The 24,143-nt window shown below is 35.8% G+C and overlaps 1 protein-coding gene across 11 annotated transcripts in view; it reads right to left on the reverse strand.

Annotated features, from left to right (window-relative positions):
* The window catches only part of Lmntd1 (lamin tail domain containing 1), a 319,597-nt gene that overhangs the window by 228,343 nt on the left and 67,111 nt on the right, over positions 1 to 24,143 (reverse strand). For 10 of the 11 annotated variants that reach the window (XM_048787329.1, XM_048787333.1, XM_048787330.1 and 7 more), the window contains 2 exons: positions 13,718 to 13,805; positions 12,804 to 12,952 (listed from right to left, as the gene is read on the reverse strand). The gene's annotated coding sequence lies outside the window, so the exon portion shown is untranslated. The remainder of the gene's footprint in view (positions 1 to 12,803; positions 12,953 to 13,717; positions 13,806 to 24,143) is intronic. The other variant, XM_048787336.1, reaches the window with a different exon arrangement.

Consider the following 24,143-nt stretch of genomic DNA (forward strand, 5'->3'; position numbering starts at 1 on the left):
CCCCCAAAAAAAAAAGGTAACTAAGAACTTTAAGGATAGGACAAACTACTTCTGAAAAAAAAAACATATAAAGCCAATCTAAACTTTATTCAAGTTGAATTATTTGTGTGGTTTGCTTGACATTATGGTGAGCATAGTTGAACAAAATACTCTTTTCAGTAGAACCTGAAGATGGAAGAGAGTGTGGTAATTCCATTTTCCTCTAGAGAGGCCTTCTGCTATTCTACTAATCTTGCAAGAACTTCACACTTGATATAGTAGATTGATAGTATAAACTTTACAAAGGCAAATATATTAAGCAAACAGAAAGATTAATAAAGTTTTGCCCAAAATGATTATGCCGATTCCATGCACTGTTTTGCTTCTAAGCTAAAATGACCCAATGTCATGTCTATTCTTTTCTTGTGGTATTTTAATTTCAGAGCATACTTTTGATTTCACAATTGTCCAAACAAAATAATTTCTCAGAATAACTAAGAAATGAGTAATATATAGAATTTCACTATCTATAAGAATTTGTTGATTTGGTATAAATGTTAAGTGTGTAAAAGGTAAATGTAGTATGTACGTGTGTGTGTGTGTGTGTGTGTATATATATCCGCAAATATCTGAACAGTTATAAATTTCAGAGTCTTATTTTTTACCAATTTTTTTATTTCAATATATATGCATATTTTTTAAAAAAATTTAAGCAATAAGATAAAAGTCTATCAACTAATTCATACCAAGGAAATAACATTCATCTATTTAACAAATAGTGATTAATAATATTACATATACCAGGCAACAACTAGTGTAACTAGATATGAAGATCTATGATGGCCCATGATAAAAGTTCAACAATTAAACAAGAAATAACGTAAGAGTTCTCAAGTGTAATGGCAGAAGAGCATATCTGAAATGTCTGACTTAGTTTTCTGTGAGATAAAGAGACACTTAAGGAGGCACCTCTCACAAAGATCTCCTTCTGTGTATCTGTCAGCACTTAAAATCATTCATTTTTTGTTTACATATTTATTGGTGGGTCTTCCCACTAGCATGCAAGTATCTTCAGATAGGTGACAGGTTTTTTTTTTCACTGCTATATCTCCAGAGCCTAAAGCAAGGTCTGGCACACAACAGGCACAGGCACTCAAATATTTTCTGACTAAATGACTAACTTATAGGAAAGGTTGTAGGCACAATTCACAATAGCCAGCTTATGGAGCCAGCCCAGGGGCTCATCAACAGATGAATGGATAAAGAAAATGTGATATATATATATACACATACATACACAAACACATACATACACACACACCCCCACACACAATGGAGTTCTACTTAGCCATAAAAAAAGAAAAAAATGTGGCTTTTGCTAGTAAATAGATGGAAATGTTATCATTATTAAGATAAGCCAGATTCAGAAAGTCAAGGGTCCAGTATGCGGAAGAGTCAAGGGTCTCATATGCAGAAGCTAGAGCAAAGTAAGGGGGAAAAGGAGGGAAGTACCATGAAAATAGAAGGGAGATCAGTAGAAAATAGGAAGAGGGTTGCAGGGGAGGAAGAAGAAATAAGAAAAGAGAGGAACTAGAGAAAGGTATTGACCAAATTATGCTATGTACATATGTGGATGTACCACAGTGAATTCCACTTTATGTATATCTAAAAAGCACCAAATTACAAAACAATAAATAAATAGAAGAAAGACCAGTAGAGTAGAGGAAGGGGAACAGGGGTGGGACAAGAACAGGAAAAGAAGAAGTACTGGGGACTGAGATGGAGCAAATTTTACTCCATGCATGTATGATTATGTCAAATTGTATACAACCATAATTCACTAATAAAAATATTTTTTAAAAAATGCTGTGGGGAGGGAGATAACAGCTTTCTAAACCACACTGAGGAGTTCAGACTTCATTCCATGGCCAGAATGAAGCATGGGATGCTTTAGAGTGGGAGAATGGCATGATCTGACATAATATACCACATTGGCTCCATAGAGAAAAAGGACTGGGCAGAGAAGGACAAAGCCGATGACCTTCAGACAGGCAGCTGCACTCAAGAGTAGTTCAAAACTGATGGTGACCCAAAGATCAAGATGGCAGTGGGGATGGAGAGACGTAGATTCAGAAGATATTTAGAAAGTAGAGTCAACAGGCCTTGGTGACTAAATGTGATGGAGGGAATGAGGGAAGGACCAAGAATGATTCTAGGCTTAAACCAGTAGCTGTCTGGATGGGGTTATTTTACTGAAATGGAAACACTGGAGCATGAAGTGTTTTCTTAGCGAAGATCAAGAACAGTGAACATGTGTACTTTGGGGGGCCTGCATGATATCTAACTAAAAAGGCCTAATAGATAATTGAATAACTCGGCCCAAAGTAAGAAGGGAGTTTGGACTGGAAATATAAGTTGAACTTTTAGCTCAACACAGAAGTGCAGCTACAACTCAAACTTGTTATGAAATCATCATCAGAACAGAACATTCTTTCCATTTTCATGACACTCAGTGTGCCACACTTGCTAAACATTAGCTGATGATGATGACAACTTCCTCGTGTCAGACTAGTCTTCATGTTGAAGTGCTGAACTATACTGACAGGGGCCAGGCCTAGTGCAATTTCCAAATTGCTTGGCAGCCGAAAGAGGCGAAAAACTCATTACTAAGCCATCTGTCCTGAGATTCTGTCCTGATTTCTAGGCCAGAGAAATTTGAATAATTTTGAGAAAATTTAAATAGCACACACAATTTTGGTAAGTTCATTCGATATCTGCCCTATATCCTCATTTCTTGTGCATTAAAAACACCCTCTGAAAGTTGTGTAAAGTGGCAGTATCATCAAGTAGATACCCTAGCTGTAGCTTTCACCATCATAGAAAACAGAGGATACTAGGTCTTTCCATGAAGTATACTACTTTGGAGATAGAAGCAATGTTTGTTACTAACATTATTTATTTTTACTAATATTAATTTTTTTTCATTTTTCTATGCTCTGCTTTTAAGCTTAAGGTATTCCTGTACTATAAGATTTAAAGATATGAGCAGCAATAAAATTAATCTAGTGGTCAATTTGAATCTCTTGCTTACTATAGAGAAATTGCCTGGATTTGAATTTTTCTTCCTCTACCTTCTTCCAATCCCTTCTTCCTTTTTCTTTCTATTCTTTTTGCCCCCACCTGCCCACCCTCTACTATTTTATTTTGCTTTGTATAATGAAAAAATATGGGATATTGAATCAGGCAGAACTAGTTTGAATCAGTTCTCTACCTTCTTTTAGTTGAATGCCCTGAACCTGTTTCTGAAGCTTAAATAATAATAATAATGACAATAATGTACAATAGTACAATGTTACTATGAGGATTTGATGAGAAAACAGAATTCAGTGCAGAAAGATGGCTCTGATTAGGTTTTCCATAAATGTTATTTACAGTCCCTTTCCTTGTTCATTTTCCTCCAAAAAGAAGGCTACTGAATCTCAGTATCATGAAACTTGGTTAAATTAGATTCAGTGAGTGGTAGAGAAGAAAACCAGAGGGCAGTGGGTTTAAAAGAAAATGAAAAATAATGATTTATAGACAGAGAGTGAGGAAGCCACTGTTTAAAGAAATAGAAAGGGTAAAAGGATACATTAGAATGGAGCAATAGTATGGGGAGAACCAGAGTCAAAGAAAATACTCCCAGCAATGCAGGAGGCTGAGACAGGAGGACTGCAAGTTGGAGAAGAGCCTCATCAATTTAGAAAGACCCTTTCTCAATTTTTTTTTTTAAAAAAGGCTGGAGGTATAGATTAGTAGTAAATTGCTTCCCAGTATCAAGAGAGAGACAAGGCTGGGGATGGAGGAAGGAAGATTGATTGATTGATTGACTGAGAGAAAGAAGAAAAATATGTTTCTTAGTGCTACTTGATTTTTATTTATTTATTTATTTTCAGGAAGGAGGATGGGATGACTTGAGTTATGCCCATACAAGTGAAGGAGACCAATAGAGGGGACTGATATAAAAATTAAAAGAACCACTATAGAGAAAAATCTTGAAGAAAATAGAATATAAGAGCTGCACTGATAAAATTAACTGTAGATGTTGAAATAAATTGACAAATCACACACTCTCCCTATAAGCAACACAGGTAGGTCCTTGCAGACCCAGGATCACCACCACCTAGAAAGTCAATCAGAATTTTACTGTTAGCCAGAAGTGCCCAGGACTTTGGTGGCTCTACAGTGGGTCAGAGGTGCAGAGTTCCACAGGAGTTCTCTACATGCAGCTGACTTTCCTTGTTGCCTAAAACAGCAATCATGCATTACATGTCAAGTGCTTGGGAGCTCCGTAGCTTAGCAAAGCAAAGGTTTGTGGGAGGTAAAGACCTCAGTGTGCATAGGAGCTCCATCATTCATTTACACAATCTTAGAAACACTGTTTCATTTTCATGAACCTTGGATTATTTAAAATAAGAATAATGCAAATCAAACTGTACTAAGATTTCATCTCACTCCAGTCAGAATGGCAGTTATCAAGAATATAATTAGGTGCTGGGGTTGTGGCTCAGCGGCAAAGCGCTCACCTAGCACGTGCGAGGCACTGTGTTTGATCCTCAGCACCACATAAAAATAAATAAAATAAAGGCATGTGTCCAACAACAACTAAAAATATATTTTTTTAAAAAAAGAATATAAATAATTATCAATGCTAGTGAAGAAGTGGGGAAAAGGTACACTCATACATTGTTGGTGGGACTGCAAATTAGTACAACCACTTTGGAAAAAACTATGAAGATTCATCAACAAACTAGGAATGGAACTACCATATTATCCAGCTGTTCCACTCCTTGGTATTTGTCCAAAAGAACTTAAATCAGCATACTATGGGAAAATAGTGTCTATAATGTTTATTGCAGCTCAATTCACAATAGCCAAATTATGGAATTAATCCAGATGCCCATCAACAGATGAATGGCTCAAGAAAATGCGGTATATATTCATAATGAAGTTTTGCTCAGCCATAAAGAAGAATGAAATAATAGCATTTGCCAGTAAATGAATGGAAATAGAGAAAATCATAAGTGAAATAAGCCAGACTTCAGAGAAATCACAGGTCAAATGTTTTCTCTCATATGTTAGAGCTAGAGCAAAATAAGGGAATGAAGGCAGTGGATCTCATGAAGGGACTGGATCTCATGAAGATATAGGGAAGATCAGTAGAAGTAGGAGATGAGAGGGAGGAGGAAGGAAAGGAGAGGGGAGGAAATGTGGAATACATCTAACAAAATCTTTATTCACCTTTATTTATATGTAGAAAGTACCAATCAAAAACAAATCAAAGGGAGCTAGGGTTGTAGCTTGTTGGTAGAGCACTTGCCTAGCATGTGTGAGGCACTGGGTTTGATTCTTAGCACTGCATATAAATAAACAAATAAAATAAAGGTCCAACAACAACCAAAAAATATTTTTTTAAAAAAAGAACGGAAGATCAGTAAAGGAGGGAGAAAATGGAGAGGAAAAAGGAAGGAAGGGGGGATGGGGATTGAAATAAAATTCCTTTTATGTATAATTTTGTTAAAAGGAAGCCAAATATTATGAATAAGTATAATGTTCTAATTTATAAAAAGAATAATGGCTTCCACATAACACAATTGGAGGTAATATATGCCAAGTAATTAATTAATAGTGATTCATATACAGGAACTGCACTTTTTATCATAGGATACTAGAGTAATATAATTTGCCAGTTTGCTTGTTATTCGTGAGCATTTTGTTTTCATAAAATTTCAGAAACTATTAGGGCACATCTAATATAATGTGCTTGCAGAGATTTGAGTTGGTATCACCATCACTGTTGTTATCCTGTGGTGGTCAAAGGACAAGACTGTCCCAGGATTCTGAAAGTGGCTTCAGCTTGTACAATTGCGACATTCACCCCGAAATAACCCAGGTCCATTGTTCTACAGGCATACACAATGCAAAAAATCACCTTGGAAAAAAGAGAGAAGAACAATTTTATTAAGATTTCATATGCTGAAACTATTAGCTTTAAGAACCTTCCCAGGGATAAGGATATAGCTCAGTTGATAGAAGCCCTAGGTTCAATCCCCAGCACCACACATACACACAAAAATAAACAAACAAACAAAAAAAAAAACCTTTCCAAACTTTGATATTTATTAGCCTATTTTCACGAGGTTTAAATTGATATGATTCTTTCCCAGTATGATAGTGATTGTGACACTAACAATAGCACAAACCACAAAAATTCAGAGGTAAAAAAAGAATGTTAACTCTAATATTTGACTTTTGTTATTAATTTAATGAATATTATATTTAGTCAATAATTTTGACTAGACTAGTGCTAATTAAGAATATATTTTTCAATATAAAGAGTCAGAATGCCTAAGATTCATGTCTAAACACCCATGGATAGTCCTGTCTTTGTGCTATGTCTTTTTTCAACCCTGATTTCATGATCCACTAGAAAAGGCAGAATCTACAAATTAAAAAGATTCTTCTCAGAAGAAAAAAAGCAATCAATGAGGTAAAGAGAGAGCCTACAGTATGGAAGCAAATTTTTACCATATGCACATCAGAGAGAGCACTAATTTCCAGGATATATAAAAAATTCAAAACACTTAGCTTCAATAAAACAAACAACCCAATCAATAAATGGGCTAAGGAACTGAACAGACACTTCTCAGAAGAAGATATACAATCAATCAACAAATATGAAAAAATGTTCAACATCTCTAGTAAAACTACTCTAAGATTCCATCTCACTCCAGTCAAATGGCAGTTATCAAGAATACAAGAAACAATAAGTGTTGGCGAAGATGTGGGTGGAAAAGCACATTCATACATTGCTAGTAGTACTGCAAATTGGTGCAACCAATCTGGAAAGTAGTATGGAGATTCCTTAAAAAATTTATTATGGGGACTGGGGTTGTGGCTCAGTAGTGGAGTACTTGCCTAGCATGCTTGTGGCACTGTGTTCAATTCTCAGCACTGAATACAAATAAATAAAATAAAGGTCCATAAACAACTAAAAAATATTTTTAAAAAATCTTGGAATGGAACCACCTTTTGACCCAGCTATTCCACTCCTTGGTCTATACCCAAAGGACTTAAAAACAGCATACTACAGTGGCACAACCACATCGATGTTTATAGCAGCACAATTCACAATAGCCAAACTGTGAAATCAACCTATATATCCTTCAATAGATGAATAGATAAAGAAACTGTGGTATATATACACAATAGATTATTACTCAGCAATAAAAGAGAATAAAATTATGGCATTTTCAGAAATAAATGGAGTTGGAGAATATCATGCTAAGCGAAGTAAGCTAATCCCTCCAAACCAAAGGCCAAATGTTCTCTCTGATAAATGGATGCTGATCCATAAGGGGGCGGGGGGGGCAGACATGGGAAAAAGAGAGGAACTCTGGGCAAAGGAGAAGGAGAAAAAGGAAGGGGAATGGGGCAGGAAAGATGGTGGAATGAGACAAACATCATTACCCTAGGTACATGTATGATTGCATGAATGGTGTGACCCTATTTTGTGTACAACCAGAGAAGTGAAAAATTGTGCTCCATTTGTGTACAATGAATCAAAAAGCATTCCACTGTCGTGCGTAACTGATTAGAACAAATAAATTAATTAATTAAAATAAAGAAAAGGCAGAATCTAACTTGTGTGTCCTACGTATTGTGTAATTAAATATATAATTTAATTTAATATTTGGAAAGGCTTTTAGTAATAGGGCAAAAATAAGGTTAAAAAGAGAATATGGGTGTATTCTTTGATATATGTACATATGGTAGGGAAACACTTCTCAAACTTTAATGTGCATATAAGTTATATGGATATTTTGCTAAACTGTGGGTTCCAACTCACTAGACCCAGATGGGGCCTGTGGTTTATGCACTTGTAACACACTTCCAACTTCCTGAGGATCCCCCCAAAGACACTCTGCATGTTGAGAAAGAAACTAGAATCCAGTAATGAGTGGAGAGGGACAAAGGCATATGCCCACCTTCTAGCTCAACATCATAAAAAAAAAATTGAAAAAACAACCACCATCCACCTGCCATTTGGAGTCCCTCATCTTTTAGCACAATAGCTCTCTAACATTTCAATGCTAAGAATTGACATATCCATCCACAGGGAGAAGGCATAGCCTATGTAAACATTTCTCTGTCTGGAAACTTGATGGACATTGGTCAAATAGTCAAAGGAGTACCAATAACAAGGTGACAACATCTGCCATAGTAAAAGAACAAAGTCAGGGCAAAGAACCTAAATAGTTGTCTTTATCAGAATTAGGGCACTCTGGTAAACACACCAGTGGTGACAGATCCTTTGGAAAATTGTAACAAGTCTTTCTAGTGGGATTTTTTTTTTCTTCTGGTGGACCGATTAGCATGGAATAGATCCTCTTTACTTTCTCACATATAAAACAAATTCAGATTCAAACATTAATTCCATAGTAAACTACTATTTTAGGAGGAAACAAATAAGAAAAATACTTGATTATGTGAAAACATTAGAGGTGCTTCTAATCTCGTTTGAATGATTTACTTCAAAGACAAGAATTATAGTAGAAATCAATACTCTGGGTTAATCTTATTTTACGGGTGTCTATTTTTACTGGAATATTTTTTTCTAAAATCAGTTCCCTCTTTAGGCAGTGGAGACAGGCCAGCTATATTCAGTTGCTTTTAGCTGTGGTCAGAAGTGGGACACATACTACAATGACCTCAGGAAGGACTTTCAGGGGTGCCTTTGGCATGATGATAATGTTTACTCAGCAGGGAGCTACCACACGTATTTCAGCAGGGTATGTGTGTGAGTGTGTGAGTGTGTGTGTTGGGGGTGGGGTGTGCATTCTTTAATGGCCAACTAGAATATCAGAAGCCTCATTTCCTGGCTAGACAACAAGCATCCTGCCCTGAACTTGGACAGTGCTCAGCACATCTTTCCAATTGTTGAGTGAGTGATGGCTGTCACCATGACAAGCTGTCCCTCCATTGCAGTATTATTCTTGGAAATGAGGTGATCTAAAAATTACAAGAGGAGGGTTTTGCTAGCTGGGTGTTTATAGCAACATTTGCCATTTGGAAAAGCATAATATCTTTGTTTCAGAACAAATTGTATAAGTAGAGATATATCCAAAAATCATGTAATGGAATAATAGATGCTTTTGTTTTTGTTTGTTTGTTTTTCTTTCTGGGTATCTTTTAGAAAAATGACTCGTAAAAGGGTCTTGCCAATTTATTTTCTTCAACTCTCCTTTTGGACTACAGTTTTCTTGCTATTTCTTCAGAAATGGAAACACTGATTTATATTTCACAGGCATTTTCAAAGGCACTACAGCACAGTGGGACCTAAGTCCACTTGTCTTCATTCCTTTGATAAGCAGGAAAGCATCCTGGAGGAGAGGCAGGCACAGGCTGTCACTGAGAAGCTGGAGTTCTTGTTCCCTGTGAGAGCCATTCATTCCATCACTAGCCTCACACCTTACTTAAACTCTCCAGACAAAAATAGATCTTCACTTCAGCTGGAAAAATCGGTGAGATGAAGAAGTACAGAACCACAAGTCTAAATACTTCAGCTCTGTCTGTGAGAATGATTCCCTATCGGGAGGTGACCTTGGGCATGTCAGTTGATTTAACGTGGCAAAAAATTGATCCACCTTTCCTGTCAACCCAGTGAACACCCCCTTTTGAACATAATGATGAGCACAAAGAAAATTAATTTGAAGCTAAAAAGTTATCAGATTGGACCACCACTTGTGACACTTGTATAGAAAACAAAATATGGGGGGTGGGAGAACACTCTTTAAAATAAGTGGCAAATTTTGAAAATATAACCAATTTCAATTAATAATTATTTCACTATATCAATTAATTTCCTATAGGATGTAACTATGAAAATAAAACCCACAGTTGGACAATTACCTTTTCTTCATTACTCTCCTTTCTTTACAGGAATGCTTTCTTCCCAGTGAGTTTTACACTCCTCATGGGCAGTAATAATGTCATTTCATTCATAGTTTAGGGATAAATCAAAAGATCTCTGTGCTGCACATGAGCTCAACATGGGCAAAGAGATGAGAAAGAATTCCAGCCTGGCTTCTAAAGAGCTCCTCCTATGTAGGAAGAGAATAAGCCCCTGCTCTAGCGCCATGGATTTTCTTGTTACTCTATTTCTTAAAGTGGAGCAACTGCATTAAGCTAGAATACAATAGGAATTAGAAGAGCAAATTGAGAAGATAAGAACATCGGTACCTTACTTCCATCTTAGGGTCCTAGCCCTGTCACTGTGGCAACAATCATTGTCCTGTGGCAAGAATCAAGTCCTGCTACTTGTAGCTCTGAGCTCTGATTCCAATTCTACCTTCCCTTGAGTTTAGATGTATACCCCTTTGTTTTTATAACATGGAAATATCTATGTATAGTGATTCTTGATATATCCATGAATTTTACAATTATAATACCACTAATAACAGTCATTTATGCTGGGCTTGGTGGCACGTGTCTGTAATCCCGGGGCTCGGGAGGCTGAGGCAGGAGGATCTCGAGTTCAAAGCCAGCCTCAGCAATGGCAAGGTGCTAAGCAACTGAGTGAGACCCTGTCTCTAAATAAAATACAAAACAGGACTGGGGATGTGGTTCAGTGGTCTACTGCCCCTGAGTTTAATCCCTGGTACCCCAAAATATCTGCCATTTCCTGAGCATATATTAAATGATGTGTTCTCCAAATAGAGAATCTAATTAAATCTACTCAAAAACCCTCCAAGCTAGCTATCATTAGTCCCAGTACAGAGAAAAGAAAATTGAAGCCTATAGATCTTATCTAACCTCATCCATTTGGAAAATGGAGAAGAAGGTTTTGGAAACAGGTATGTCTAAAAAGTCTGTGCTCCCATTGTAGGAACCTGGAATGTCTGCAACACATTCTTGTCTTGGGCAAAAGGCAGTCATGTGTCTGTCAGGTTGTTATGGCTTCTTGAATAACTGAGGTACAATGTGATAGGGATATTAGTGGAGTAGTCATTTGTTCCAGCACGACTAAGCTACTATTAAAATGCTGCCTAATGATGACAGAGATGCAGCTAAATGCTGGGATATAGTTACTACCTTTAGTCAAGAGAAACACAATTCAGCTTTCCAGGATGATAGACTCTACATGGTTTGTGACACAACAAGGAAGAGTCTAGATTCCGAAAACTAAGTTTTTATTCCTTCCCTCATGAGATCATCCACATGGCTTTTAAAAGAATCGCCAATGCAGAGACCAGAGAGAACAAAAGAGAAGTCACAACTTGGGAGAAAAAAGACTTACAGTGTTTATCACTCACCAAAGAAACTTCTGCAAACTAATTAGAAAAAGACAAAGAACCCAAAAGTGAAACCAACAAAAGGACTGAATAGGCTTTCCCCTAACGGGAAGACACAAAGGGCTGATAAGAAGGAAAAGATACACAGCCTCATTAGAAATCAGGGAGATGAATATTAAAACCATAATGAGCTGTCATATTACATAAGCCAGACTGGCAAAACATTATAAGCCCAGTGAGAATATGGAGTAACCCTGGCACTTACACAAGGCTGGTGGAATGCCGAAGAGGTAGATCTGGGAAGCAATTTGGCATTAAAGAGAAACGTTTTACTCATAAACAGCCATAGAGACAATTTTGTCCATGTACATAAGGAGATGAATGATTCACAGCAACCTGTATAATGATAACAAAAAGGATAAAAAGGAAAGCAACCTAAATATCCATTAACAGATTCACTCACTTATTCAGTAAATGAACAGGTAGATGGTGGTATGTTCATGGGATGGAATATTATCTAGCCATGAAAATAAAGGAAGTATAGCAACATGTAACAGGATGAATTGATCTGGAACTAAAGATTGAACAAAAAAGCTGTTTCAGAAACGCACACAGAAGAGGTTCCATTTATAAAGTCCTTTACTGTGCAAGGCTGAAAAGCAAAGCAAGGGAACAATACAAGAAAATTTCACGTCAGGACAGGGATGGACTGTGAAGGAATAGGGGAGCAATGGATCCTAGGAGGACTCTCAGAAGATGAATCTAGTCTTCTTTTTTCCTGAAGTTGGTGGTAGGTTCCCAGGTGATCATTGCATAGTGTTTTTATCCTTTTGTTGTGGGAGATACACATAGCATAAAAAAATTATCATTTTAACCCTATACCTTCACATGGAACCATCACAGCAGTATTTGATTGAAAGAGTTATAGTCATGTTTGGTGATATTTCTATCATCTTCAAATCTCTGAAGAGTTTTAGTCATCTCATGAACAGAAGAAAAAGTCTCATTTTGGCAAGATTTTATAAAGAAAACCTTGCTTTTAATTGTAGAGGAAAGATCATCACTGAGTTACTTGGGGGCAAAATTAATACAATAGTTGGAGGAAGATTAAGTTGTTTATCCCCTGAAATAATTAAAAAGCAGCAGTGTATTTTCAATGACATCAACAGGTTCAATGCCACTTAGAGTTTAAGAAGGTCTAGCTACAACATTTTGGGTTAATTGTAAAACTCATTTCAAGTCAGATATTTGTTTTATTATGTTAATTAGATTTCATCTCTCTAATTATTTTACAGCCCAATAGTTTTTTTTAAAAAAGTATGATACATTTGCTTCTGGACACTTTCCAAATAATACATAATTAGAAATGGCAAATAATTGTTTTATGATGTTTTCCCTAAAACCAAGCATTGATGTGTTCTGTGAAAAGCAAGGATAAAACAGCAGACATAGAATACACAGTGGAGTTATTAAAAATTTTTATCAACTCACCCTTTTGAGCATTATTGGCCTCACTCTTTTTTCAGTGTTGGGATTTCAGACCCAAGCTTAGCTATTTCTTGCTGCAGTTGTTCATTTGTTCCCAGTGCCTGTTGCAGCATGACTTGGTCATTGTTTAAATGCATTTGTAACTTAAGAAACTGAGGGCAGGAAAAAAAAAAGGAGGGGAGACTATGTTAGGCAAGAATTCAGCATTATAATAAAAAGAAGCCATTGAATGCCAAAGCTGATTATGTAACAAACCCCATCAAGGTCTGCAAAATGCCACAGGAGAATGAAGCAGGATGGTAATTTTCAAGTCAGTTCTAATTTCTTTTCTGCCTGCAGGAGCTCTTCGTTAAAAACAATATATTATTTTTTTTAAAGCCTGGCGAGACTTCAGAAGAGTAGTTTAACCTGCTATACTTTATGACATTTTATATAGCTAATTCATTTTTCAACAGTTAATTCATTTAATAATTACAGAAGATTATCTGATACAGTTCTCTTTTATAAACTGGATTCTTTTTCCTTACAAAGTAAGATTTGTTTACATTTTAAGTTTTTTATTTATTTTTTTATTTTTGTGGTACTGGGGACCAAATCCAGAGCATTACAAATGCTAGGCAGTCACTCTACCACTGAGTTACATCCCCATCCCTGTTTAGATTTTTAAAATGTTTCTTTGCCTGATAGTTCCATAAATATTCACAATGTATAATTCTGTGTTCCACATTTATCATAAAAGCCTTAGCCAACAACATACCATGAATAATAATAGTAATACACTTTGCTGGTTCTGCATATTTAGGGTTTTAATTAAAATTAAGCATGTGACACTAAGAAGGTGGCATATAGATGATTTGTGGCTAGCAACATGCAAAAGTAAATTAAAATTGTAAATAATTGTTTTATCATCCAAATACCTGAGTATTTTCTGAATACTGAGAGGCAACAGGGTCCAATGGAAACCTTTGGACAATCAATTCAGATTTCTGTTTTCCTGGTTAAAAACTGTAAATAAAAATATAACTAATCTTATTCAGAATGAAATGAAACTCTAAGTATACTGTATAAACCTAATTATAATTTGTTGGGGCATTTGCTTAAGTATTTTCTAAAATATATATTTAGTGTAATACATACACATCCAATTTATAATGTCCCACACAGTGTTGACTCATCACATACCTATAATATCTACATAAAATACATATACATGCATAAATGTATAGATGTATATATGTTTGTATGTATATATGTATATGTGTGTGTTTATATATGTATAAGTACATGTATAATCATATACCCATGTTTGCCTCATGCTGTAGATGGTACCTTCTCAGCCAGTGAGATCTATCCAACATACTGCACTGTTCATGTGCTCCTGTCTATAAAGTATTACTGCATATATTGCAAAGACCCTGTGCCAAATGGTACTCTACCTTATTTCCTGAGTTAAGTTCTAGGACACATATTATTTACATTGCTGTGGATGTTCTTTCCACTGCTTACTTTGTGTTGAGTAGTTTTGACCCATAATGTATAACAAAAAAACAAAAAGTGTGATTCTGATACATATTCCACAAAATGGTGGTGAGAGTGGTAAGTAGTATCCATGATGAAATTAAGGAAATGACCAAGGAAAGATGGTGAAACACTGAGTGAAGGTCTTCTGACCTTCATAAACATCACTGAAAGTTGGAAGAACAACCAGCAAAGGCAGATTATCAGTGTTGATGGTCAGGAGAGATGTCCTCCAAGGAACCCACACAGAAGTAATCCAGCACTTCAGGAAAAAATGTCCTTGAACTACACCAGGTGTGCTAAATCTGAAAGTTTTCTGGAGACATGGTATTTCTTGGAGAGTAATATTAAAAATACAATTCTTTGAGGGACAGGAGATGTTTAAGAAACTAGTTAAATCACATGAGGCATATCATCATGTGAAGAGATGGACCAAATGTGGTGAAATAGTAAAAGAATAAAAAGGATACAAACTATGTCCAAACAGAGAAAATAAATATTAAGCTCACCTAAGTTTAAATCTCATCTCTCGAGGGAGTTGAGAGGCATAAAATGGCAGCAAACAGTGGTAAATCAGTCAATAAAGATTCATCTCACCCCCCCAACAATGTTTGTCTAAGTGGTTAGTGAATGAATCCACAAACAGTTCAGGTCACCCAAGCAAAATGAACCCCTATCTAGAAAGTGACCAACCTTGTTTTCCAAACGGTAGGAAAAATGCTACAAAAAATTACACCAGCAAGAAGATTCCACGCCCAGTATACACATTATTGCTTTTGATATTGAAAAATAAGAATTCAAAGATTTCATAGCTAAGTTATATCTTTAATTAGAAGACAATGGGTTTCTTAAATTGTCTTACTTAGGAGAAAACTTCATGGGGATCCAAAACAGATCTGCACATCATTTTGTATGCCTTTTTTCTAGGCTCACCTTATATGAAATGAGTCTCTGGCACTCAATCAAATTGATTCTTGGAAAATAAAACTTTGCTTCCAAACGTTGGATTTGCCTCCAATTTTTTTTTTTATTTTTATATTTTTTACAAATATTTCACCCCTTTCATTTTTAGAGAGAAAATATGTGAATTCTACCTACCCTTCCCTACCATCCCAACCTTTTCTATACACACATATTTAGGGGAAAGAAAAGTTACAAAATTGTAAGAAAATTCTTGTCACAGCAAATTAAACAAGAGTGTTTAACCTCTGTCTAACATTTGACCTTTTCTAGTGAGTCATCAGCAGTTTGGGGGCTGAAGTAGTAAGCAAAGAGGCAGCAGAAGAAGAAAGGAGCCAGAAAAAGTGACAGATTCATTCTCTTGGCAGTTAGCGGGCTCACTATGACAGCTGGAGATAGTGCAGTCAATAAGACGCAGTCCCTGTCATCACAGAACTTCATTCTAAAAGTAGAAAACTAAAAAATGGGGACTGGGGTTGTGGCTCAGTGGCAGAGCACTTGCCTAGCATCTGTGAGGTGCTGGGTTCGATTCTCAGCACCACATATAAATTAATTAATTAATTAATTAAAGGTCCATCAATGACTAAAAAAAATTAAAAGAAAGAAAATTAATAAATGGATAATAATAAATCAAATACAATTTGGGCCTATAATGAAAGAAATGAATGAAGACTAAGGAATAAAACAGCTGCTGTGTGTAATGGCCATGGAGACCAACTTTAGACAGAATACCCAAGGTGAAATGAGCCAGGGGAAGAGAACACAAGCATTTCCTCATGGACAACAATGGGCATAACTGGTGGAAGGAGGGTGAGGAGCAAGGAAGGATTTTCAACAGACCAGCAGTGACTGGTTTGCCTCTTGCAAAGATCATGCTGTTTGATTAAAAAGAATGTGCTGAAAAAGTTCAAGAGCAAGAGTGGAGGGGCCATTGCAAGAGTCTTAGTGAGAAGAATGATTATCTAGGACCAGCATGGGGAAGGGAAGCTGGAGGGAAGTGACAAGATGTGACTTGCTGGTAGGATATGTGTGAGGATGCAATAAAAGGGAAGAATTGACAAGGACTCCCAAATCCAATCTTGAGCATTTGGGCAGCCAGTGGTGATAAGTACTGAGATGATAAGGCTGAAGACTGCAGAACTGTTTGGGGAGAAAGGATAGGGTGATTGAAATTGAGAATTCCATTTAATGGTCTTTTTATGGATTGACCCTGCATTTATTATGTCAGAAACGTCAATAAGCAGAAATTCACCTACCAATAACCTTATTGCTGGTCCTATTTCAGTCACAAAATATCTGCCTTATAAAATGAGGAGATTACAAAACTAAATACAGTATTATTCCTCTAAGCCTAGCATAATCGTAACCATGTGAGAACACAGTGAGTTCCACCCAAAGCATAGCACTTTATGAGGTTCTCAAAGGAAAGTACTGAATATGTGTAGAAGGCTCATTAATTTAGTATCCAGGAATGTGTTGTTGAATGCAGAAGTTCTAAAAATAAAAGTAGAAAACTAAAAGTAGTATCACGGCTTCCTCCCCATAAAAGCTTTCTCTAACTGGTTAACCAGTGGCTCTTGCTCCTGTTCATGAATCCTGACCTAGTTTATAAGAGTTTATAAGCATCAAAACAAGGACTTTGACAAAACTCACAGTCTGAAGTTTTTATTGCCCTGTTTGAAGAAAAGACCATCATATTTAGGGATGAGATGCCCCTAATTTTCCTTGAATTTCCTTTGCCATTGAAATTGAGAAGACACCTGCAGGTCGTACATGGATTTCTTTAATTCAGGTTCCTGTCCACAGGACAAATTATTAACTGTACCACTGTCTCAACGGTTACTCACACAAAGCTAAACATGGGCCTTTGTGCCATATCAGTTGTTCCTCTGTGTGGAGATCTCAATGTTTTTATATGAAATAGTGTATGGAGTAATAGATAGTGCCCAGACTTGATTGTCTACTGGTACGTTAATCAACCTGTCTTCAGAATTTGAAGTGATGAGATATGTAATTTGTTCTTGAGTATCTGTACTCAAGCGAATGAGAATGAGATTTGCCAGTCACATCAATTCTAGGAACATTAAGTGAATGTGTATCATGTGTCTGAAACTAGGCTAGGAGCCACAGATATGGAATTAATATTATGTATGGTGTTTTTATAAATTGCTTCAAACTCCCTCACTTAATTTTAAGAGTAGCTAATATTTATTGGGTACTTTGTGTGTTCCACTAAGTGTTTTAAAGGTATCATATGTTAAACAGTTTTAAGGATTAACTCAGAACCAGTTGCTTTACACATAAATTTTCTCACATGCAAGGGATAGAATAACCAACTTGTCCCAATTTGCCTGAGACTTTTTTAAAATTAAGGTAAAATTCATATAACACAAAATTAACCATTTTAAAGTAGCTGATTCAGTAGCATTAGTACATTTACAATGTTGCTCAACCACAACTTCTAGCTAGTTTTAAAATTCATTACTCTCAAGAAATCTACCCCATTAAGCATGAACTATTTCCACCTCCTCCAATTGCTGTCAATCACCAATCTGTTTTCTATCTCTATGGATTTACCTATTCTGAATATTTCATATAAATCCAATCATCCAGATATTTTGTGTATGGCTTCTTTCACATAGCTTATTGCATTTAATGTACACCATTTTTATGACTAAACAATTCCATTGAATGTATGAACCACATCTGTTTATTCATTGCCTATAGAAGGTCATTGGGTTGTTTCTACCTTTTGGCTATCATTAATACTGCTTCCATGAAAAATCATGTGCACATATTTGAGTATCTGTTTTTCCATTCTTTGGGGTATATTCCTAGGAGTAGAATTGTGGGGTTACATTCTAATTCTAAAATTAACTATTTAAGGAGCCACTTAACTCTTTTCTACAGTAACTAAACCCTTTAACATCACTACCAGCAATTTACAAAGATTTTTTTCACATCCTTGCCAATAACTATGATCCTCCTCTTTTTTTTCTCTTTTATTTACAGCCATTCTAGTGGGTATGAAGTGTAATCTCTTTGTGATTTTGAGTTTCATTTCCTTAATGCCTAATGATATTGAGCATCTTTTAAGATGCTTACTATTTGTTTAATATCCTTTAGGGAAATGTCTGCTCCTGTACTTTGCCCATGTTTTACTTAGGTTGTTTGTCCTTGTTGTTGAGATGTGAGGATTTTGTTCATACTGTGAATACTAAACCCTTATTAAATTATATTATTTGCAGATATTTTCTTCCTTTACTTAAACAATATCATCATAATAATATCCTCTGATGAACAAAATATTTAAATTTTGATGAAACCAAATGTATCTATTTTTCCTTTGTTTATATTTTTGGTACACATATAAAAATCCATTGTTAAATCTAAGGTCACAAAAATTTAGGACTATGCTTCCTTCCAAGAGTTGTTCCACATTGCATTAATTTTTGTGTACAGTTTGAAACAGGGATAAAACTTCATTCTCTTGAATATAGATATCCAGTTGTATCAGTAGAAGATATAACACTTTAGGTTAAATTTTATATCAGTATTGATATCATATAAGGAATTTATAATTTATAACTAATAAATTTATAATTTGTGAGCTCTTAGGGGAAAGGAAAACAGTATAAAGTTCTGTTTGGCATTTAGCACAATATATTTCAATTACTTATATAGTATGTAATAAACTGTATTATAATGATAATGATGATTCCTCCCTTTAGATCACAGTCCTCACCACTGGCCACATTAGAATCCCCTGACGACTTTTAAAAAATGTTAATTCCTGGGCATCGCTCCCATGCAACTGAATCAGAACCTCTAGGCATGCATCCCAAGAATCAGAAGTTTTTAAATATAGAGCTAGTATGAGGAAAATTGTTATCCTAATTATTATCCTTTAGTTTGTGTTTGCATTAATATGCTTGGGATGCCATATCAAATACCATAGAGTGAAGAAGAGAAATTTTCTTCTCATTTTTCTAGAAACTGGGAAGTCTAATATGAAGGTACCAGTCAAATTAGTTTCAATTACTCCTAGCCTGAAGATGACCACATTCTTCCTGTGCCCTCACATGGCAGAGAGAAGGGGAGAGAGACAGCCCAGCACATGAGCAAGTGCTGGTGTCTCTTCGAGTCAGGACACTAATTGTCCCACTTTAGTAACTCATTTAACCTTATCTATTTCTATAGAGGTCCTGTCTCCAAAAATAATTACATTAGGGGTTACTGCTTCAACATATGAATTGGGGAAGACACCATTCTATCTATAGAAATGTTATGCATACTTTCAGGCATCTAAGAAAAACTTTGGATTTCTCTTCCTACATAAAATGTTACCTGTACTTGCATGAAAATATTTTGTACAATTTCAAGAGGGTGTGCATCCCAGGTATAGATTGTGAACTTCTCAATGGCAGAAACTATGCTTTTTTATCTTTGCTTATATTTAGTATGAACTTCTCCATTGTCTGCCTCCATTTCAAGAAATGAAAGTTTTAGTCCTGGCATAAAGACAGACAAACAGTCTATGGAAAGAAGCCAGCAATAATAATGCTTAGTGAACTTTATATAAAATAGTTCCTGAGATCATCTAGATATAATTATTTTACAACTTCTTTTAGGCATTTGGTAGCTCCCCACAGGCAATGTACTAATAAGAAATTGTTTGCCTCTTTTATAGAGGTTTCTCCCCTAGATCCTAGTTTTGACATTCAAATTATGACAGTCCAGGGACAAACCTCTACATCTATGGACAACTGATTTTCAAGGAAGGTGCTGAGATATGAAGCAGGGAAGGAACAGTCTCTCCAGTGAATGTTGCTATGACACTTGGATAATCACATACAAGTGAATGCAGCTGTCCCTCTAAAAACACTCTATATTTCTCATATAAAGTTTAGGCTTGAAGATTTAGTCATCCATACTACAATCACCTATGGCAACAGCAGAAATGAACCACGATGTAAATATTATGGTATGTACTAAAGAAAGCTAATAGTAATTAAAATATCTTCTAGTCAGTTAAAAGAAAGAATATTTTTTCAGAGATTGAAATGTTGTCTGCTTGGAAATGCTAAGAGAAATTTGGAGGTTTAACTGGGTTCTTTGAAAAATATCATGCCAATAGAGAATGAGTTCCTTATGCAAAGAAATAGTTACAAATGAAAACGTGAAAAATAAAATTTTATTTTTTCAGCAAATAAACAAAAAGTGAAATTGAAGGGCAAAGATTCCTATAGATAGAATTAAAAGCAAATTATAGGGAAGTTTTATCAAGCACTTAAAATCTCCAATCTCTAAAGATTCTCAAGTTTGCTGAATAAGTACTCGGAACCTATATTTTTAGTAGCAATTTTCCTTCACCACCAACTATTTTCTATGAATATTTCTTCCAAAGCTAGTGGTGAGATTCTAGATTTCCTTGTCCCTGTATATGACCTGCATTATGTAATATGGAAAAAGAAAACAACAATATCAATGCTTTGTGGGCTTTACATAAAGTAGTTCCTGAGATCACCTAGATATTGGTATTAGTATTAGTATTTTTTATTGTTATTTTACAACTTCTCTTGGGCATTTTGTAGCTTCCCACAGGCAAAGTACTAGCAGGAATTTATGTTGACTTTTAATAGTAGCTTCTCCCCTAGATAGTGTTTTGGACATTTAAATTACTGTTCACACTTCAAGTCATATAAAAATGGAGAGGGGAGCTGTAGAAATACAACTACAGAAGGTGACACTATTGGCTAAAACATTACAACATTGAATTCTCTGGAGGTTTTAAATATGGCTTCTTGTTATGTAAAACGATAATGATGTATTAGGGTTAGTTTCAAGACTACCAGGTTACACAATATACCCTGACTGGTTTTCTCTATATGTAGATATAAACAGACAGAGACATTTCATTTGACTTTATTTCTAGTTGTGAGGCTGTTTGAGTTAGAATCCTAGCCCCACCACTAACTTGTTATGTAACCCCGTGATGCTTCCCTTTTCTTCCTGTGGACACTTATTTAACCTCAATGGAATGGGCTTGATAATCATCTCTACCCTATTTCTGAGGTTTCTATGAAGATTAAGTGAGTTAATTCATGTAGAGCACTTGTAACAGTGTTGGGCACAAATATTAACCATATTTCCAAGAAAACAGTAAAAAATTACAATTTTTTCTTCAACTCACTAGTGCACAGAAGTTATTGCTTTTGAAAGCACTGGCTGCTATGGTTTCTAATCTTAGCACAGGCATGCAAAGTTCATGGCTTTATAGGGTTCGGAGTTTTTCAAAAAGAGACCACTGGTTTATACTTTAACTTATTAAGACAGTAACTCAAAATCACTGCCCTCTAACTTCCCTGGATGTGTCTACAAAATGCCTCACTGGTCTGTGTCCAGCTCTTGGGAACAGATGTTAAAGTGAAAAAATAACACCATGGCAATTTACCCTAATTAGCACCTTTGTGAGTAAACTGAACAAGAAGACTGAACAGTCCTAGAAACCAAAATACCCTCCCATCTGTAGGCGACCCTCTCAGCTCAGCAGCATGAGTCACTAGCAAGCAAAGATAATTCCTCTCTGCTTTCCTGTGAATAAATGGGGCCCTCAGTCTGTAAGGCTATAAATCTGACCTCTTTTAAAAGCATTTTAATCATTCTCCATTTTTAAAAGCTGAAGTTTCCATATCATCTTTCTTCTTTCTTTTCTACTTTCTCCCTTCACAGACACAAAGGGAGATAACTGTACTATTTACAGTATGACTGACTCAGCAATTCCACTATTTTTATGACCACCTATCAGGAGCAGCATAAAAAATATTACCAAATTAAGAGCTAACAAGGTTATCTCTAGGACAAAAAAGAAAGGTGGGGAGCAGGAGAGAGAATAATCTTGTTTTATCATCCAATCAAAATCAAATGACATCAAGTAATGATTTTTTTTTTGGTATTCTAACATGAAGTCCATCATTCATTTAGGGCTATTTTTTAGAACTTACCATTTAGCGTGCTCTGATACCATTAATTCTAGTATCATGAGAACAAGCTCCAGCATCTTAACTCTTTCATTTGTATGCTATGATTTTTATATGATTCAGTTCCATGTCAATCTGAAGAGCAGGAGCCCAATACAAGTGTCACCATATCAGAGAACTGCAACATTTTTCTCTCTATTGTAAAGATTAATTTTTTCTTAAAATAAATTTATTCTAATCCAACTTAAAACATACAGTCATTATCACAGATTCCTGGGAATGAAAGGAAAACCTAGGGGTTCTCCTCCAGTCTAGGCTAGATCAGTTTTAGAAACAATTAAGTAGAAGGTTTTCAAATCAGGTCATAGGATTTTCTAAGAAAGGAAAGTTTATAACATATCCCAATAACTTCTTTTCCATTTTGACTATTCAGGGTGTGACTATGCAGTAATGAGATGTATTTCCATAAGCCACTTGAAAAATCTCTCATTTCATAGTCATATTTCACAAAGGGAATTTCTCAGGTTATACACCTAATATCTTACTTTTCACATAATTTTCTACAAGATGCTAAAATAAAATTTTAATGAGCTCACTGTCTATTATTTAACCTCTTCCTTATTTTCTTTTAGTACATTTCAACAAATTATGTAAACTTAATCTTGAAGAACTTATTTGTTTTGAATTAAGAAATTTATTCAGGGCTGGGGATGTGGCTCAAGTGGTAGCACGCTCGCCTGGCATGCGTGTGGCCCGGGTTCGATCCTCAGCACCACATACAAACAAGGATGTTGTGTCTGCCGAAAACTAAAAAATAAATATTAAAATTCTTTAAAAAAAAAGAAATTTATTCAATCTGCTTTTTTGCTACACCATGAACATAATAGATAACTTTGCTGTCTATATGTCTTGTAAAACATCCATATTCATTCTCTGATGTAGCAAACACACATAGGGTGGAGGATGATTAGTCCAAGGTCAAGAATAGCTGGAATATTTTGCTGAAGGAATACTAACTGAATCAATCCCATTAGGAATTAAGTAGGAATGCAGGTTTAGTAAATCTCAAATGTTTTACAGCTTATTAGATGAACATTCCTTTTCAAAAGAACTCATAAACATTTTGCTTTACAAAGAATGCTTCTCTTCCTTAATTTCCTTCATGTACTCCTTAAGAGCAATGAGGTTTTGTTTAGTATGTAGTTATCTACCAGGCCCTGTACTCAGGGACACAGGTACAAAGATGACTAAAACAAGATCTGTATCTAGCAGAAGCTGGTATCTTTCAGGAAACACCAACACAACAGCATTTCTGGGAAAGTTTCCAAGTACCATGAGGGTCTCTGCAGGGCTACAGGAGAACAGAGATGGAAAGTCAGGGAAGGCTTCCTGAAGGAGTTGTTGTAACCAACCAATTTTTTTATTTTGTTTTTAAGGAAATAGTCTGCACAAGAGAAACTTCTAAAAAATAGTGTTCATGGCCAAGAATCTAGGCAGGCATTCTAGAGGACAGGAGCAGGGAGGAGGCAAAGCATCAGACAGTTGGGTGTCAGCTTCTCTTCTCTGTGGCCAAAATATCTGACAAAAACAATTTACAGGGGGAAAATCTATTTTTGGATCATGGTTTCAGAGGCCTCCAGCCATAGTCAGCCAATTGCATTCCTTTGGGCCTGAAGTGAGGCCAAACATCATGGCAGAAAGGCATGTAAGAGGAAAGCTGCTCAGTCCATGGCAGCTGGAAAGCAGAGAAAGAGGAGCTGGGGAGAAGGTAAACCCTTCCAGGGCACAACCCCGTGGCCAACCTCCTCCAACTAGATTAATTAACCAGATTAATCCATTTGATGGATTAATCCACCAATGAGGTAAGAGCCCTCATGATCCAGTC

This window comes from Marmota marmota, unplaced genomic scaffold, assembly GCF_001458135.2.
Source record: "Marmota marmota marmota unplaced genomic scaffold, marMar, whole genome shotgun sequence".
Lineage (NCBI taxonomy): Eukaryota > Metazoa > Chordata > Mammalia > Rodentia > Sciuridae > Marmota > Marmota marmota.